This window comes from Pinus tabuliformis, chromosome X, assembly GCF_031772625.1.
Source record: "Pinus tabuliformis cultivar Carrire ecotype Pingquan chromosome X, CPIR1, whole genome shotgun sequence".
NCBI classification, from domain to species: domain Eukaryota; kingdom Viridiplantae; phylum Streptophyta; class Pinopsida; order Pinales; family Pinaceae; genus Pinus; species Pinus tabuliformis.
Genome location: NC_142308.1, coordinates 769,799,082 through 769,819,888, shown reverse-complemented (window position 1 = coordinate 769,819,888; position 20,807 = coordinate 769,799,082). Strand labels below are relative to the sequence as shown.

The window sequence follows — 20,807 nt, the reverse complement described above, 5'->3', positions numbered from 1 at the left end:
ATTTATTATTGATGGCATTATTTTGACACTTGTTTCACCTATCTTCATTCTCTCCACACTTTGTGTTAGCTACTCCCCCCGACTGCATTTTCTCCCCCTTTGGCATCGATAACAAAGGATGCTCCTCCTATTTGCATATTTTAAACACTTCTTGACTAGTGTTCCTATTTTTCTGACACTGAGGATTGCTCCCCATGACTTTGTGCTTCCTAAGGACATTTGAATCCAACAGGTTGTCTGATTCAAGGTGGCAAGAACTTTCTCACCAATCACGAAATCATAAATTGGTCAATTATCACTGTCAACTCTAGGCCAAGTTGTGTACGAAGCAATGCAAATGGATATGGTCTATTATGATTGAGCATAAGTGACTTTTCTTAGCCTCTTATCTTGATTCCAGGCATTACCTCAAGGAACCTTGCCCAAGTTGTGCCCTCTCATTGTCTCCAAAACCAAAAACCAACCCTTGTTTGTAACCACAATTGGCAATGCAAATGGATACGGTCTATTATGATTGAGCATAAGTGACTTTTCTTAGCCTCTTATCTTGATTCCAGGCATTACCTCAAGGAACCTTGCCCAAGTTGTGCCCTCTCATTGTCTCCAAAACCAAAAACCCACCCATGTTTGTAACCACAATTGTGTTATACAACCCTATGCTTACTTGAGAAACATAATAACCCTTTAGTGTGTCAAGCACTTGTAAACTTACAACTTTGTGCATAATAACTCTATTTACAAATCCCAAACTTCCAAAAGCCATCCATCCAAAAGAAAATACCAACCTGTCATCGGAGAGGAAAAGGGTTGTAACAACCTTGGGTCAAAAGTTCATGTAATAAAGTTAATAAAGGCCAAAATAAGACCAAGGTCATGGGACATGTATTCCAAGTTGAATGCTGGGAAAAAACATCCTAGTGGGTGTTCATTTGGTTTATTATGGCTAAGGGAAATTGTCAAAGGCTTTGAAAAGGAAAAGAGACACTATTTAGCATTTTATTGATAAAAATAAAGTAAAATAGGAGAAAAGGAAGGTGAAAGGTCACATGATTGCATGTGAGGAGAATTGAAGGAAAAATAAAGGAAATTGAAAAAAATATAAGCCTCAAGAATAAAAAGGCTTCTGAGGATCAGTTCACAACCTTTTTGTCTATCTTAGCTTGGAGCTCTCTCTCTATTCTCTCTCTCATACTCTTGCACACTTATAGCATTCTTGGAGCCCTCTAGCATTGGAGAATGGAAAGCAAAGGAAGGACAAGAAAGAAAAGGAAAGCAAGAATCAAGAAAAGAAAAGTTGGATCAAGCAACTTCGGAAGAATACTTGCGGGTAACAGGTTGCATGTGTGATTTCCTAGTTGGTTTGTGAATGCATGGTACATGCATGTGTGTATTTGGTTCTCTTGCTGTCATTTGCATGGGTTTTGCGAAGTGTGACAATGGTTTCAGCCTTGCCTTGCCATTTTTGAATAGCCATGGTGTCATGGGGTCCTTTCATTTGGTTGAGCTTTTGATTGTTGAATGGTTTTGGAACCGGGTGAAGTGGTCTCAGGAAAATTTCCAAGGGCCTGGGAATCCCTTGACTGGTTTTGGAAGGATTGTAGTAAAGCCTGAGTGTGGAGACGGGAAAATTTCTCAAGGTATTGGTGAATAAATTCTGAGACATCCAAGCTTGTTTTGGGCCTAGTGATCCCTTTACCGGTTTTGACGAGATTGTGGTAAAGCCTGGTTGTTTATGTGCTCGTTGGGCCTAGGAATCCCTTGACCAGTTTTGGCGAGATTACAGGAAAGCCTGAGGGTGGAGGTGGTTTAATCTCCAGGAAGCCTTGGTTGTTTTTGTCTTGAGTCCCACATTCATGCTTGGAATATGCAACGAGGGTGATTTGCTAAAAGAAAGATTTGGTTCAACCCAATCTATGGTCGAGTGCTACGTGGAAGTCCCTGACTTGGTTGGCTTTTGCATATGTTAATAAAAAAAAATCTTCTTGTATTTCATGAGTATTTGTACTTGCTATTATGTGGCTTTGATGGTTGTTCTATCATGAGTAATATTCCGGTTATATGCTATTTATAAGCATGGTTTCATAACAGGTTCTAGTTATGGCTCTTGATATGTTTGATTTATTGATGAATGGTTAATGAATGCATGAGTTAACAAATGTTATGATAACTATTATGATAGGGCATTAGACCTTATTCATGATTCTCAGATAAGTACCAAACTCCTATGTTCAGATACGCATTCATGACCTATAGATTACATGTTCTCAATATGTTTGATGAAATGACTGTCATGGTTAGGCTTGGATAGGTCAAGGTTTTGACTCAAGTTTGATTGAATGGCATTGTCACCATGTTAGAAATTATTCTGGAAAGCCTCACTGAGTTATAGGATAGTGGTTTGGAGGCTAACCTGGAAATTAGGCTTAGAATCCGGGACCGCATGCTCTAAGCTTGACATTTTGGGCGACAACTGTTCGGATGCAGGCTTATGCATGCAGATGAAGACTCCCAACTGCATGGATGCCTTGTTGTGGGAGCGGTTGAGGGCTCAAGACAAGTAAAAGGCAATCAAACTCAAGATTTGGCCACTTGGGGTGGTTTCTTAGCCTCTGAGTGACCTGCAACCCTATAGGATGTGTTGATATGTCTGTTGGTTTTCAGTTGTCAACCTCACTTCCTTAATGGGACCTAGGAGGTTGGGTCATGTCATAGTATCTCTTTGTCTCATGTTTACCCGACAAACTAGTGAAAGTGGGTAAATGTGGGAGGGGTGGGTTACAGATTGGTATCATAGCATGGTTCAATACTTGGATTGAATGGCCAGAATGTGTTTGTCATGCATGCATGCCAATTTTATATGTGGTTATTGTTATTCATGCATGGTATCTAGATTGTGTTATAGTTTGTGACATCATGCATGGTAACTGGGATGATGATTGAGATGATGTCGATATCTTGATGTGATTATTTATATACATGTATTGTGCTAATATGGAATAATTTTGCAGATGAGATAGCCTCCCCTAAACTTCACTGAGGTATGTTGATTATGTTTGTATTTGGTTTATCTAACATGGTATCTTTGCAGGAAGAAGAAGATCAAAGATGACTAGAAAAATGGTGGATTATAGTTCATGAGTCTCCCCTTATAGATCAAATGAGCAGCCAAGACATGAGTATTCTTTAGAAATAGCAGACACTTTGAGAAGTTTGAAGGCTGAAATAAGAAGTTGCAAAGAAGATAATGACAAAACCATAAATGAGCAGCCAAGAGATGAGTATTCTCTAGACATAGCAGACACTTTGAGGAGTTTGAAGGATGAGAGAAGAAGTTGCAAAGAAGAAAATGAAAAAATCATTTAGTCACAAGAGAGACTTGCCAGGGCATAGGGGAAACAAGCAGAGGTCAATGCATTTATCCTTTAGAGTTTGTCAGACTTGCAGAGACATGGACAACCACAGATCAGTTATGGACAGGAGGACACGACTAATGGGGCATATGAGAGCAAGTCTCATGGTGGACACAGGTTGGATAGAGATGGCAGATTCTTGGATACACCTGATGGGAGAGGCAGTGGACATGGATTCTACTGTAGTTATGGTTCAAATAGGTATCATGGTCATCATCACTATCATCCTTATAGGAGGAGTGATAGGGGATATTTCTCGGATGAGTTCAAGTGATTCGAATTGGATCCATGAAAAAATTATCAAAGTGCCATGACTGTTTCAAATCAGGACAGACTTCAAAATTCATGAACAAAGAGCGATCAGGAAGACCTCTGGACAGTGGCAGTTTGCAGCCAGCAAGGAATGACGAGGACCTCGGTCAAAGCGCGTTGACCGAGGCCCATGGAGACCACGCAGGAGGCAAAACTGGCAGTTAGGAAGCCCAGATCGGGAAACTGAGGCCATTTCTGATTTGCTGGGCAAAAGCCCTCGAAAAGGAAAAGCCCTGAGCGCTCGGTCGCATGGGAAGTCAGGGAACCGTAAGGAAAGCGCTAAGGCGAAAGGCGGGTCCCGCGCTCCAAAACCGGCGGTATATCGGAGGCACATTGGGATGGTAAGAGGATTTGGCAGAAAACGAGCAATTCCATTCAGCGCACGACACGTGTCCGACGGATGAGAGAGAAAACCGCCTCTCATCACGCGCTAACGATCGAGCAAGTCAACCGCGCGAAATGAGCGAACACCGTAGGATCTGGGGACCCCAGATCTGATGGCGGAGATTGCGCCCGATGGGAAAACCGAATTTGACAGGGGAATTAACCCGTGGCATACAAAAGTTTGAAGTCCGATTTGACCGCTGAGTTGGAAGATGAATCATTCCACAGTGTAACTGAAATACTGAACCGTTGAGGAAGAGTTGGTGCAATTCGTGAGAGGACAAGTGGCCACCTCCCTGTGAGACGATGGCGATGACACAAAGGCAAGGAACTCCAAACGAACAACAGCAAGCGATCCGAAGGGGCGGAAGAGGAAGAGAACGATCAAGGATAGATTGGCTTTAAGCCATGAACAGACAGAGAACAACATGAAGACAGAGAGAGCGAGAGTGAAGAAAAGACAGTGAAGCAAGAAGTAGAAAATAGAGAGCCGAGCTGACCTAAGGCAGCATCGAGCAGACAGAACTAGGCTTGAGAGGTTCAAGCCATCCCTGTGAGGATATCTGTCAGGAATTGAGCACCATTGGACTCATCCCATTAAAGACCAGAGAGGTCGAGACTTGGTAAGGAAAGAGTCTGTGCACTCTAGTGGCGTGGGGAATCCAAGAACCACCCTACTAAGCATCCTCTGTTTCAGGAGACTCGAGTTGAGCTCCTCATTGTAAATCTCTGCTTTAAAGACACAATAAAAGAAGGCCACCACTGAAAGCTGGACCGAAGACGTAGCCCTGGAGAATAGGGTGAACTCCTTATTAAATCTGTTGCATTCTTGTATTTGCTTACTGTGTTTCTCTTACTGTTTTCCATTCTTCCAGTGTCTGTGTATTTTGCAAATTGATCGATCCGTTGCCTAAAATAACATAGACACACACCAACACATGAGTCTGTAATACCTTCATTCATTAATTAATTAACTGAGGTCACTCACGAGTGATTTTCAGATCAAGTGGTATCAGAGCTTTAGGCTGTTAAGGTTAGACAAGCTTGTGTTGGTTTAGTTGTTGAATGCTAACTAGATCAAAGCTCAAATTAGGAGAAGGAGAGTTGGTCGAAACTAATCCTGAAATTGGGAGAGTCTATCCTCGGAAGACAATGTCAGAGGAAGGTTCTATGGGGCCAGACCCTCAATTCATAGATAGTTTCTTAGCCATAAAGTCCATGGTAGAAGAAATGTATAGGGACTTTAGAAAACATAAGGATGAAGATTCATCAGGCTCTAAACAAGACAAAGGAGAAGATGAGTCACATTCCCATGACCACAAAAGGCAAAGGGAAAGAGGAAAGCTTTCTCACACCTCCTGATAGCCCTAAAAAGAAAACATCTTTGATCAAACTAGATGTTAAATTTGATTTACCTATATATGATGGAGAGTTGAATGCAGAAAAGCTGGAAAATTGGATTAGACAAATTGATGTTGATTGCAGAGTGCAGAATATCGATTCAGACAAGAGCAAGATTCAACTGGCAAGCCTATGCCTTGGAGGCACTGCCTTGGTTTGGTGGGAAGGCAGGACCCAAGCTGACATGAAAAGACATGGTAAGACTATCTATGTCTGGGGTGAATTTGTTTTTGCAATCAAAAAGCAGTTCTATCCATTGGCCTACATGCAACAAGCCATGATGAGTTGGCAAACTCTTCGACAGTTGAAAGGGCAAAGTGTGCAAGGGTACACTCAAGAATTTAGAAAGAGAGCATTGGTTCTAGGAATCTCATTAGACTCACCTGAGACTCTGTTGAAGTACATTGGTGGTCTACACAACTACATGAGGCACACTATCCTCATGTTTAATCCCACTAGTATAGATGAGGTATCTGTACAAGCTACTCATCTAGAGGCTAGAGGAAAGAATGGAAGTCCAAAAGTTGGGGGATCATCCCAACCCACTGCAAGCAAGAATAAGGAGAAAAGAAAGCAGAAATGGAAAGAAAGGAAGGCTAACACTGCACAGAAAAGTAAGGCTTCATAAGCTCACTGTAAAAAGGATGGGCATGATGATGAGCATTGTTGGATTCTGCATCCAGAGCTGAGACCTAAGAAGTTCGAGGGAAAGAAGAAGAAGACTGCTGCAACTATTCAGAAAGATTTGGGGTCAGACTCAGGAGATGAAACAACCATTGCAGCCACAGGTATAAGAGGTAAGAATTTTGAAGCATCTACTAGTAATTCTGCACAATCTACTATTGATGAAGAAGATGAGAGAAAAAGACATCAGCTTTTCCATATTCGAGTTATTTCCAAACATCAAAAGATTGGTACTTTGTTTGATAGTGGCTCACAAGTAAATTTTATTTCTGAAGCAATTGTAAAGAAGTTGGGATTAGTAACTACACCTCACAAGAAACCATACCCATTAGGATGGTTGAATGATAAAGCACAACTACAAGTGACTAGACAATGCAAACTCAAGTTTTCTTTTGGGTTAGCATTTGTAGATGAGGTTGAGTTAGACATAATTCCTTTGGATATATGTGGAATTATTTTAGGAAGTCCTTACTTGTATGATATAAAAGCTATTTTCTACAGAGCTGAGAACAAGTATCTACTTGTTAAAGATGGAATCGAATACTTTGTAAGAGATCATAAGCTCAAGAATAATTATACTCTCATAAACTCGGGGCAGATGAAATGAATGATAAATTCATGCAAACAATTCTTACTGATGGTTGTAAAGGAAAAGAAACCTGATAAAACCAATGTATTTGAAGGATGTAATGCTAAACAGCAAGCTAATTTAGAAAAGGTTGTTTCAGAGTATGATATCTTGTTTCAAGAACCTAAAGGTCTGCCACCCAAAAGGGAAATAGTGCATGATATTATTTTGCAGCAAGATGCTCCATTGCCTAACATTGGAATGTACAGGTTATCCGCTTTAGAGAATGCTGAAATCAAGAAGCAGGTGCAGGAGTTGCTCGAGAAGGGGTTCATCAAACCTAACACATCACCATGTGGGTCACCAATCGTTTTGGTGAGAAAGAAAGATGGCTCGTGGAGAATGTGCATTGATTACCGAGCACTGAATAAGATAACAATCAAAAATCGTTATCCCCTTCCTCGCATAGATGATCTTTTAGATCAATTGAAAGAAGTTGTTTATTTCTCCAAGCTAGACTTGCATAGTGGATACCATCAGGTCAGAGTTGCAAAACAAGATGCATGGAAGACTGCTTTCAAAACAAAGCAGGGATTGTATGAGTGGCTGGTTATGCCTTTTGGCTTAACTAATGCTCCTGCTACTTTCATGAGATTAATGAATGATGTACTCAGACCTTTTCTGGATGATTTTGTTATTGTGTATCTGGATGACATTCTAATATTTAGCAAAACGTGAGAAGAACACTTAAAGCATGTTAAGCAGACACTAGATGTTTTGAAAAGAGAAAAACTTTGTGTTAAACTCTCAAAATGTGAATTTGGAAAAACATGTTTGAATTATTTGGGTCATATAGTAGGGGGTGGTGAACTGAAGATAGATCCCTCTAAGGTGGCAGTGATTGTAAACTGGCCTAAACCCAAATCTGCTACAGAAGTTAGAAGCTTCTTAGGAGTAGCACAATATTGGAGGAAGTTCATTTCTAACTTTTCCTCAATTGTAGCTCCCTTACATGCTTTAACATGATTGAACAAGGTGTTTCAGTGGGGAGGCAAACAGCAGAAAGCCTTCGACACCTTGAAAGAAAATATTAGTACAACACCTGTACTAGCACTGCCTGATCTTCAAAGACCATTTGAGATCCAAACGGATGCCAGTGACTATGCCATGGGAGTAGTGTTGACACAGCACGGTAAACCCATATGTTATCATTATGAGACATTTAATTCTGCAGTAGTTAACTATCCTACATATGATAAAGAATTGTATGCATTAGTACAGAGTGTGAAAAGGTGGAAACATTACTTAATGGGCAAAGAGATAGTAATACATACTGATCATCAACCACTTCAATATCTACACTCCTAAACTAAGTTGCAGCAATCAAGGCACTATAGATGGATGGGTTTTCTACAACAATTTCATTTAGTCATCATATATAAAAAGGGCATACACAATAAAGTTGCAGACATGTTATCTAGATCCATTATAAATGCACCTACTATACTTAAACATAATTATGTGTTACATGAGAGTTACATTGAACAATATGCTCAAGATGTAGACTTTAAAGATGTATATGCAACTTTAAGTCAAGGTAAACGAGTAGAAGAATTGGATTATCATGTAAAGGACCGACTCTTATATCATTGTGGGAAGTTATGCATTCCACAAACTGAAAGAGTAAAGATAATTTGAGAAGCACACACTTCTCTAATATCAGGTCATTTTGGGGTAAGTAAAACAGTTGCAGAGTTGCAAAGATTTTGTTATTGGCCAAAAACGAATGAGACAGTTTCTAGATATGTAAGAGGGTGTACTATGTGTGCTAAAAGCAAGCCCAACAATAGAAAACTGGGCTTGTACACTCCATTACCAGTTCCTTCTCACCCTTGGGAAAGTGTTTCCATGGATTTTGTTGGAGGACTGCCTAAATCTAGGAAGGGTCATGATTATCTATATGTTGTTGTGGATAGGTTCAACAAAATGTGTATTTTGATACCTTGTAATAAACAGATTACAGCTGAACAAACTGCAAAACTATTCTTTGAACATGTATGGGTTCATTTTGGATTACCCACTTCCATTGTATCTGATCGAGACACCCGATTTGTGGGGAAGTTTTGGTCAAGACTGTGGGAACTGATGGACACCAAACTGAAGAAAAGCACAACTTTTCATCCACAAACTGATGGCTAGACAGAAGTAGTTAATAGGACAATTATCTAGTTACTCAGAGGATATTGCAGCAAGCATCCTAAGCTTTGGGATGAACATTTATGTTATGTGCAGCATGCTTACAATAGAGCAAAACATTCTTCTACACAGAGATCTCCTTTTGAGACTTGTTTTGGTTTCACACCAAGGTCTCCTTTGGATTTTGTCTTTGGTAAAGACACCACAGTTGAGGGACACAGTGATGTGGACAGGGCAACTAGGTTCATTGAACAAATCCAAGAGATCCACCAGGCAGTACAGGAACAGTTGGAAAAGAGCCAAGCCAAATACAAGGCAAGGCATGACAAGCATCAGATGGAGCATAGTTTCCATGTTGGTGACCAAGTCTCGCTGTATATCAGCAAGGACAGGATGCGAGGTGAATGTAAAAAGCTAAAGCCTATCAGGTATGGACCCCTCAAGATACTTGAGAAGATTGGTGAGAATGCTTTTCGCCTTGATCTACCAGCTTACATGCACATCTACTTAGTCGTAAATGAAAATTACTTGAGATTGTTTGAACCTTCACTAATTGAGGATCCCGAAGAGCAGAGTCAATTGCCTTCTATTGATGACCTATTACCTGAATATCTTAATGAATTGCAGGAAGACACAGTTCTGGACAGGAAGGTGAGGACAACGCGCAGAGGAGATGTTGAGTACCTCAGAATTGGGCTCAAGGGTTCAAAGCAGAGCAGTGCAAAGTGGATAGAGATTGGACAAGTGAGACAATTGTACCCTCACTTAGTCGATGCTTGAAAACCAACTTTTGGTGGTCCAAAATCTTTTTCAATGGGAAGGTCGTGATCCGAATTGGATCCATGAAAAAATTATCAAAGTGCCATGACCGTATCAAATCAGGACAGACTTTAAAATTCATGAACAAAGAGCAACCAGGAAGACCTCTGGACAGTGGTAGTTTGCAGCCAGCAAGGAACGACGAGGACCTCGGTCAAAGCGCACTGACCGAGGCCCATGGAGACCGCCTAGGAGGCAAAACTGGCAGTTAGGAAGCCTGGATCGGGAAACGGAGGCCATTTCTGATGCGCGATTAGCACTGGGAAAAACCCCTCGAAAAGGAAAAGCCCCGAGCGCTTGGTCGCATGGGAAGCCGGGGAACCGTAAGGAAAGCGCTAAGGCGAAAGGCGGGTCCCGCGCTCCAAAACCGGTAGTATATCGGAGGCACATTGGGATGGTAAGCGGATTTGGCAGAAAACGAGCGATTCCATTTAGCGCACGACACCTGTTCGGTGGATGAGAGAGAAAACCGCCTCTCATTGCGCGCTAACGGTCGAGCAAGTCAATCGCGCGAAATGAGCGAACACCGTAGGATCTGGGGACCCCAGATCTGATGGTGGAGATTGCGCCCGATGGGAAAACCGTATTCGACAGGGGAATTAAGCCGCGACATACAAAAGTTTGAAGTTTGATTTGACCGCTGAGTTGGCGGATGAATCATTCCATAGTGTAACTGAAATACCGAACCGTTGAGGAAGAGCTGGCGCAGTTCGTGAGAGGACAAGTGGCCACCTCCCTGTGAGACGATGGCGATGACGCAGAGGCAGGGAACTCCAAACGAACAACAATAGGCGATCCGAAGGGGCGGAATAGGAACCGAACGGTCAAGGATAGATTGGCTTTAAGCCATGAATAGACAGAGAACAGAACACGAAGACAAAGAGAGTGAGAGCGAAGAAAAGACAGTGAAGCAAGAAGCAGAAAACAGACAGCCGAGTTGACCTAAGGCAACATCAAGCAGACAGAACTAGGCTTGAGAGGTTCAAGCCATCCCTGTGAGGATATCCGTCGGGAATTGAGCACCATTAGACTCATCCCATTAAAGACCGGAGAGGTCGAGACTTGGTAAGGAAAGAGTATGTGCACTCTAGTGGCTTGGGGAATCCAAGAACCACCCTACTAAGCATCCTCTGTTTCAGGAGACTCAAGTTGAGCTCCTCATTGTAAATCTCTGCTTTAAAGACATAATAAAAGAAGTCCACCACTGAAAGTTGGACCAGAGACGTAGCCCTGGAGAATAGGGTGAACTCCTTATTAAATCTGTTGCGTTCTTGCATTTGCTTACTGTGTTTCTCTTACTGTTTTCCATTCTTCCAGTGTCTGTGTATTTTGCAATCTGATCGATCCATTGCCTAAAATAACATAGACACACACCAGCACATGAGTCTGTAATACCTTCATTCATTAATTAATTAACTGAGGTCACTCATGAGTGATTTTCAGATCATCAAGAAATCTAAGCCACCTACATTTGATGGAGAGTTGAATAAACCAAAAGATGTAGAGGCATGGTTACTTGGGATGAAGAAGTTCTTTGAGTTGCATGAATACACAGAGAACATGAAGGTTAGGATAGTTATTTTCAATCTGAAAGGGAAAGCATACATTTGGTGGGAAGATGTGAAGCGGGTCAAAGACATCAGGACAAAGGAGTCTAGTTGGCATGAATTCAAGAGACTCTCAGGAAGAAGTACTTGTCAGAGAGGTACTATGACAATAAGGCCAAGGAGTTCTATGAGCTGAAGATAGGATCGATGATAGATGAGGAGTACATGACTAAGTTCCTCGAGTTGTTGAGATATGTGTCCTATATTAAGGATGAGAAAATTAATTTTCATTGATTTTTTAGTGGATTACCATTAGCATTTAAGGATCAACATGAGTATGATGAGCCTCGGTCGCTGGAGGAAGTCACTGGAAAAATAAAACATTGTTATAAGTAATCGAAGCGTAACACTGAGTCTAAGTAGGGTTGGAAAGGGAATGACAAGATTAAAGGTGAATTAATACTGAAGTGAACAAGACCTCAAGATGCAAGTGAGAAAGAGAATGTTGCTCCTTACAAGAAGTTTAATGTAGTAGATAAGGGACACGGACCTCAGCCTGGAGAGCAGCAGAATAGAAGTGATTGTAGGAGATGGTTGTAGTGTTGGATATGTGGCAAGGAGCATCTCAACAATGATTGTTTGTTATATCATGGTGGTAGGCCTTAGATCTATAGTGCTCACGAGGCATAGACAGTTGGGGATGTTGGGCAGAGCATTCCTCGGATTTATGCGGCATTGGATGATAGGCAGGCGGATCACCAGGCATTCATTATTGAGATGGAAGGTAAGCTTTGTGATCGAGTTGTTGTTATTTTGATTGACCCTGGATCTAATTATAGTTATGTTAACCCTGACCTGGTGGATAAGTGTGGCTTGAGAAAAGAAGTGCATGCAGATTCTTGGTTGGTGCAGTTGGCTACATGATTTGAACTTAAATAGGAACACAAAAATTACAAATATAATCATAAATACAGAGATGCAACATAAAAACACTTATTTTCATTAATAGAAAAATACTGAATTATGCTTACAAACAGAATGGAAATAAGATAGCTCAGGCGATGGTAACTTATCTATGAGAAGAGATGGGGCGGCTACATGCCAACTGAACTGTGTTAGAATGAGGCTCAAGGGCTTATTTATTATTGAAAAACATGAGAAAACCCTAAATAGCCAAAACCCTAACCCCAGGAGATGTAACACCAACATTTTGTGGGCCCTGTTGGGGTTAGTTAGGTAGCCAACTTCCCGGGGTCGTAACTTGGTCATATTATCTTTGTTTGGTGCGTACAATACCATGTTGGAAATGTTTCTTGGAGTACTACAGGTTTTGCCACAAGCCTTGGCCTATGGCATAGAGCTTGCAGCAGACCTAAAAAAATGTCGTTTGGGGGGTCAAAATTGCTTCGGAAGTTCAGTACCCGAAAAACTGCTAAAAATAGTAAATGATGAAATAAATAAGGAAACATATGAAACTGATTGGAGGGTCTAGGTGGAATAGGCGGGTGGCCACCAATATCCACCTAGATCACTACAAGTACAAAGAAAAGAGTTCATCATTGGGTAAGAGCTTGTGCATTTGAGATGAACGATATGCCTACATCAGCGCATCTGAATGTGCTTCCATTGGGATCGTACAACATGCTTATGGGTATGGATTGGTTATACTTTCATAGGACTAAGGTTGATTATTAAGAAAAGGCTATTGAGTGCGTGGATGACAATGGAGAACAAAGAATCTTGCAGGGTAAGAATAAGGTGACATCCGTTAGAATGGTTACAATTATGCAAGAAAAGCGTAGTCGCAGGAAAGGGTGTATATTGTTTGCAATGCATCCTTTCAGTGATAAAGGTAAGGATGTTGAGGGTGTGGAAGTCTTGAAGAGGTACCCAGATTAGCAACAGTTTCAAGATGTATTTCCAACAGAGATTTTAGAGTTACCGCTTGACAAGGAAGTGGACTTTTCTATTGAGTTGGTACCAGGGGCAACACCAACATCAAAGGCACCTTACAAATTGAGCACTCTAGAGATAGTGGAATTGAAGTTGCAGTTGAAGGAAATGCTTGAAAAAGGATACATTAGGTCAAGTGTGTCACCTTGGGGTGCACCAATGTTGTTCGTGAAGAAGAAGGATGGTACTCTCAGGTTGTGTATTGATTACAAGCAGTTGAATAAGGTGATGATCAAGAATAGGTATTTGTTGCCTCGGATCGATGACATGTTTGACCAATTGAAGGGAGCAACAATGTCCTCAAAGATTGATTTGAGATCAGGATATCATCAGGTACGCATCAAATAAGAGGACATCTACAAGACTGGTTTCTGAACCAGGTATGGGCATTATGAGTTTGTTGAGGTTCCTTTTGGTCCAACTAATGTTCCATCTACTTTCATGTGTTTGATAAATAATGTGTTGTGTCCTTATCTGGACAAGTTTGTGATTGCATTCATTGATGACATATTGATATATTCTAAGACTGAGGAAGAGCATGTAGAACACTTAACAACAATATTGAGATTGCTAAGAGAGCATCAATTGTATGCCAAGCTTAGTAACTGTAGTTTCTTTCAAACAAAGGTACATTACTTGGGACATGTTGTTTCCAATGAAAGCACAATAGTGGATCCAGAAAAGATAAGAGCCATCATGGAAAGGGAAGCTCTTAGGAATGTGGATGAGGTTAGATCATTCATGGGGTTAGCAGGTTACTACAGGAGGTTCATCAGGAACTTCTCACAGATTTCTTATCCCATTACATTATTGCGGCGAAAAGGAAATAAAATTGAATGGATAGAGTAATGTGCAACTAGTTCTGAACAATTGAAGGAGTTGCTTACAAATGCTCCAGTTCTAAAGATTGCAGATCCAGATAAAGAGTTTGTGGTATATACAAATGCTTGCAAGAGAGGACTTTGCAGAGTCCTGATGTAGAAATGGCAGATGATATGCTACAAATCAAGGAAACTAAATGAGCATGAGAAGAATTATGTGACTCATGATTTGGAGTTGGCAACGATTATTCATGCATTGAAGATGTGGAGGCACTATCTTGTCATGTCCCTTCCTAAATTAATTTGGAACAAGATTAATTATTACATTTTGGGGCCAATTTCGGAGATGATGGGGCCCATTCGATTTTATTAGGAGGTTAGACTTAATAGAAGTTATTTTTGATGTGGTTAAGTTGTACGTGGGGACCACTCACACTAGGAGAATACTCACTCCCTAGTTCGAATTGCATTGAGGGGAAGTCGATGGTTAAGTTAGGGACCCACGATGGAGGGAAAATGGAGGGAAAAGTGCTCCACAAAATCTATATAAGGAAAGCATCTCTCCTCATTTCATCATCTTTTGGCATATCTATTTTCTCTTTGGTTGCTCGAGCTGCTTAGCTGAGTCACTTGTTGTTTAGCAAGAGTTCTTCAAGCGAAGAGCTCACCCTTTCTTCGGGGGACTTCGAGTGCCACCCTGAGAGGTTCGTCTTCATTCTTCTAGAGGTGGATTTCATTGTGGTTTCCAGCAGTTGCATTCATCTCCAGGTGGTGCATATTTATGGAGGACGCAGTGAAGGGAGGCCGAGTTTGTTTATAACATCTTTCAGAGGAGTTTTGGCCGGGAGAATTTTCGAAGAGGAGGAATAAGAATTTGGCTGCCATTTTGGAGAGTTTTGGAGTTGGAGGAGAGTGCTCATATCCAGTGTGACTTTTGCACTTCCTGGCCCAGCGCAGAGGCAACATTTGGAGCACACGTGGGAGGTAGAGTATGAGTTAGTGAGGCTGGTCCTTGCCGGGGGAGTTAAGGAAAGCATTTATGGAGGACATTACTACTTTTCCGGAGCCTTGGTGGAGGAATTTTCTTGTATCTTTGCAGGTTGTGTTCTTGAGCAGTTTGGAGGGCATAGGGCATATTGGAGGCCGAATTTGGGAGGTTGGATTCAAAACAAACCCTTTCTGGGTTTTTGTGGGCTTTGGTCAAGGAACTTGGGGTTAATTTTGCAACATTTTATGAGCAGCGGAGGTGGATTTTCTTGCAGTTCCTTTCTAGCCAGCAGTGCAATTTTTTGGGCGACGTAGAGCATTAGAGGAGCAGTCATTTCCAGCATTTGAGATCATTGTCTTATCACCTGGGTTCTGTCACACTTTCCATTGAGGCAAGCCGAGGTGTATTCCTCCATACTATTGTACTTGCTCCATTAATTAATTAAATGGCTTAGTTGGTTCTTACTTTTGAAGTTCTTACGAGCATTTGCTAATTGTTTAAAAGTTGTGTGTTGTAAATCGTTTTCGCTTTGCATGTCACTGTTTATATAAGTTTGGAACATTAAATACCTTATTGGCAAGAGGTTTGTGTTGATGAGTGATCATAATGGGTTGAGATACTTGTTTGACCAACCTAATTTGAATGCCAGGAAAGCTAGGTGGTTGGCCACGCTCAGTGAGTTTGACTTCGAGATTAGGTACATTAAGGGTAAGGAGAATAGGGTTGCAGATGCTCTTAGTAGAAAAGTATAGGTAAATCACATAGCAGTTATGAGCTCATATAGGACAGATTTACAAGATCAAATATTACAGGCAGGACAACAGGATGACATGTATAGGGAGCATATGCGCAAGTTACAGCAGCAGGGTACAAGTGATCAGGATGTGGATTATCATCTTACGACAGATGGTTTGTTCAGATTTAGAGACAGGATCTATGTGTCGGACAATAGTGAACTCAAGAAGCTTATATTGTTGGAATTTCATGTTAAGTTGTATTCATGTCATACAAGATATCAGAAGATTTTGACAGCTGTGAAGAAGTTATACTATTGGTCGAATATGAAGAAAGAGGGCGCAGATTTCATTGCAAGGTGTTTGGATTGTCAATAGGTAAAATTAGAGTGTAAGAATCCAGGTGGTTTTCTACAACCGATTCTGATTCCAATGTGGAAATGGGAGGTCATTTCCATGGATTTCATCACAGGTTTGTCGAGGACATCCAGACAACATGATTCTATTATGATTGTGGTTGACAAGTTGACTAAGGTAGCTCACTTCATAACAGTTAAGTCTACTTATTCAACTACTGAGGTAGCACATGTCTTCATCAGGGAGATAGTGAGATTGCATGGTATTCCTAAAAAAGATTGTATCTGATAGAGAGGCTAAGTTCACTTCCAAGTTTTGGAATGAGTTATTTGCAGGTTTGCGTATAAAGTTGGCATTCAATACATATTATCATTTGCAGACACATGGAAAGACATAGAGGGTCAACGAGATTTTGGAGGACATATTGAGAACGTATGTTAGGCACCAACAAAGGAGGTAAGAGGAGTATCTTCCATTGGTTGAGTTTGCTTGCAACAATGTGTATCAGGAGTCACTGAGGATGAGTCTGTTTGAGGCATTTTATGGGAAGAGATGTAATTATCCCATCATCTGGAGTGATCCAATGAATAGGGTACTAATAGGATCAAACATGTTGGAACAGTCAAGAATAATTTAAAGGTAGCACAGGATAGACAGAAGAGTTATGCAGATCAGAACAAGGCATTTAAGGAGTTTAAAGTTAGGGATCATGTGTACTTGCGCATCAAGCCCAAGAAGAGTTATTTGAGGATTGGGTCATGTGCTAAGTTAGCACCTCGGTATTGCGGGACTTTCGAGATCCTTGAGAGGATTAGAATAGTGGCCTATAGACTTGCACTACCGCCGACAGTGAAAGTCTATGATGTTTCCCATGTTTCTTTGCTTAAAATATATGTCAAAGATGTTGATCATGTGATTGATTGGTATGTATAGTAGGTGGATCTACAAGGAGAATAGCTGGAATCTCAGTGCATATTGCAACGAAAACAACTCATGCTCCAGAACCAAGAATTTGAGCATGTTAAAGTGTAGTGGAAGCACTTTGGACCCGATGAAGCTATATGCGAGATGGCTGATTAGATGTAGGCTAAGTATCCTTCATTATTTGTTAGTTGAGGCAAAGGAGTTTTGGTATATATATATATATATATATATATATATATATATATATGGTTGTATTGTAAACACCACAATGAGTTGTGTTATAAAGATCCAATAAGCGATATGGTTATTATGTTGTCATAATTGTCATGTTGGTTTGCTTTTGAGTAGGATGTCATTGTAAATACTGCATCGAATTGAGTTACGAAGCTCCATGGGCAGTATGTTTTGGTTTTCAGTGGTCTTGCAGGTTATAGCTGTTATAGAACACCAAGGACAGTGTTCCCCTAAGGGGGAAGGGTTTGTAAATGCCCCGGGTTAAAATTTCATGTAATAAAGGTAAAAATATGACCAAGGTCACGAGACACATATTCCAAGCTGAATGTTGGGAAAAAACATCCTAGTGGGTGTTCATTTGGTTTATTATGGCTAAGGGAAATTGGAAAAGGCTTTGAAAAGGAAAAGAGGCATTATTTGGCATTTTATTTATGAAAATAAATGAAAATAGGAGAAAAGGAAGGTGAAAAGTCACATGATTGCATGTGAGGAAAATTGAAGGAAGAATAAAGGAAATTGAAGAAAATAGAAGCCTCAAGAATAAAAAGGCTTCTAAGGATCAGTTCACAACCTTTTTGTCAATTTTAGGTTGAAGCTCTCTCTCATACTCTTGCACACTTATGGCATTCTTGGAGCACTCTAACATTGGAGAAAGGAAAGCAAAGGAAAGCAAGAAAAAATAAAGGAAAAGTTGAATCAAACAGCTTCAACAGGAATATTGGCAGGTAACAGGTTGCATGTGTGATTTCCCAACTGGTTTGTGAATTCATGGTACATGCATGTGTGTATTTGGTTCTCTTGTGGTCATTGGCATGGGTTTTTCCAAGTGTGACAGTGGTTTCAGCCTTGCCTTGCCATTTCCAGATAGCCATGGTGTGATGGGGTTCTTTATTTGGTCGAGCTTTGGATTTTCGGATGGTTTTGGAACTGAGTGAGGTGGTCTCAGGAAAATTCCCAAGGGCCTAGGAATCCCTTGACCGATTTTGGTAGGATTGCGGTAAAGCCTGGGGGTGGAGACTCGAAAATTCCTCAGAGTATTGGTGAAGAAATTATGAGGCATCTAAGGTTGTTTCAAGCCTAGTGATCCCTTGACTGTTTTGGCAGGATTGAAGTAAATCTTGGTAGTGTATGTTCATGTTTTGTGCCTAGTGATCTCCTGACCAGTTTTGGTGGGATTGCGGTAAAGCCTGGTTGTTTATGTGCTCATTGGGCATAGGAATCCCTTGATAAGTTTTGCTGGGATTGCGGTAAATCCTGAGGGTGGAGGTGGTTTAATCTCCTAGTAGCCCTGGTTGTTTTTTTCTTGAGACCCACATTCATGCTTGGAACATGGCACTGGGGTGATTGGCTAAAAGAAAGATTTCGTTCAACCCAATCTATGGTCAGGTGGTACGTGGAAATCCCTGACTTGGTTGGCTTTTGCATATGTTAATAAGATATTTTTCCTCTTACATTTCATGGGTATTTGTACTTGTTATTATCTGTCTTTGATGGTTGTTCTGTCATGCTTAATATTCTGGTTATATGCTTGTTACAAGCATGGTTTCATTACAGGTTCTAGCTGTGGCTCTTGATATGTTTGGTTTATTGATGAATGGTTAATGAATGCAAGAGCTAACAAATGTTATGGAAACTATTATGAGAGGGTATTAGACCTTCTTGATAATTCTTAGAGAAGTATCAGACCCCTATGTTCAAATATGCATTCATGACCTGTAGATTACATGTTCTCAATATTTTTGACGAAATGACTGTCATTGTTAGGCCTATCTAGATCAAGGTTTTGACTCAAGTTTGATTGGATGGATTTGTCACCATGTTAGGAATGATTCTAGAAATTTTCACTGAGTTATGGGAAGTGGCCTAGAGGCTGAATTTAGGCTCAAAATCTGGGACCGCATGCTCTGAACTGGACATTTTGGGTTGCAATCGCTGGGATGCAGGCTTAGGCATGTAGTTGGAGCCTCCAAACCACATAAATGTCTTGTTATGGGAGTGGTTGAGGGCTTATGGCAATGAAAAGGTGGTCAAGCTCAGGATTTGGCCTCATGGGGTGGTTGCTCAACCTCTGAGTGACCTGCAACCCTGTAAGATGTGTTGAGATGTTAGTTAGTTGTCAGTTGTCGACCCCACTTCCTTAATGGGACCTAGGAGGTTGGGTCATGCCATAGTAGCTCTCTGTCTCATGTTTACTTAGCAGACCGGTGAAAGTGGGTAAATATGGGATGGGTGGGTTACAAAAGTGTTCTTTTTCCTAGCACAAACCTACATTGCCTAATGGTCCCTAAGAATAACCACAAAATTTGGAACCATCTTATCATTCTCATCACCATGCCCCAAGGATCCAACATAACCTTTCCCTTATATATACACATATCCATTAGAGTCAAATGCAACTGAATGTTCATCTTCAACAGATACACGATTTACATGAATATTATTCCTCTTGAAAGATTGCAATTCTTGTGGTTGCAACTCATCTCGTGGATCATTATTTCCAAGTAAATTGGAACCATGACCAAAAGAATATAACATACCATCCTCAGTGATTGCCATAGTATGGCTGACACATTCAAAACTTTAAACAACAAGACCAAGACTATTGAATCTCTAGGCCTTCCTTGGAATAGGTCTCTCTAGAGTATAACCATAACCTGACTAACCATGTGAGTTGTTGCCACATGTGTTAACTCACCCATGTCTTGTAGGAATGATAGTGAAACCAATACATGTTGAAACCATTCTACTAAAGAGCCTCCAACCTAGGCAACTCAAACACTTTTATATAATGGTCCTAATTTGTAGTTTTATCCATAAGACCAAAGACCGTGAATTTTTCTTCCACGTATATAGTGGTTTTGTCTTTTGCTTAGTTGGAGAATGCCATAGAAAACCCTAATTATGATTTGGATAGCAAGGAATAGAGTGCAAAAATTTATACATAAGATGATTGTTATGATCATGGGAAGAAAACTAATGAGTGATCAAAGAATAACTGACATGTGTAAGTTATCCTAGTAAACCCAACTACACCATTATGATGTGAAAGTGTCAACACCAACAACCCATCTTAATCATCAACATGGTGGGAAACAAGTAGTATGACATGCCCCTCCTTTCATGGTTTCCATATGTTTACCTCGAAACTACCAACTCAAGTCTTGGAAAATACATGGCGTTTATTTAGACCTCCAATTCTAATCTCATAGGATTGTTGGAACATTGATGTGAGTGAGGGAACAAGACATGATGAAATCCTAGTATAATTACCGAAAATGATAAAACATGTATTCGTCTAAGTGAACATAGAATTGTCAACTATACATGAAATTTTAATGAGTGTGCATGATGCTCATGCATCACATATGTCCAATAAAACCCAACCTTTATGCTTCCCATAATGATGTTGTGTATTATGGTTCCAACCCTTTTTTAGAGAATGAAAAGCATTCAAATAAGTTTGGGAATCCATGTT

The 20,807-nt window shown here is 40.6% G+C and overlaps 1 protein-coding gene and 1 pseudogene across 2 annotated transcripts in view; both read right to left on the bottom strand.

Annotated features, from left to right (window-relative positions):
• The window catches only part of LOC149142127 (uncharacterized), a 169,734-nt gene that overhangs the window by 64,115 nt on the left and 84,812 nt on the right, over nt 1–20,807 (bottom strand). The window lies entirely within an intron of this gene.
• LOC149142129 (ultraviolet-B receptor UVR8-like) lies at nt 386–20,074 on the bottom strand (annotated as a pseudogene).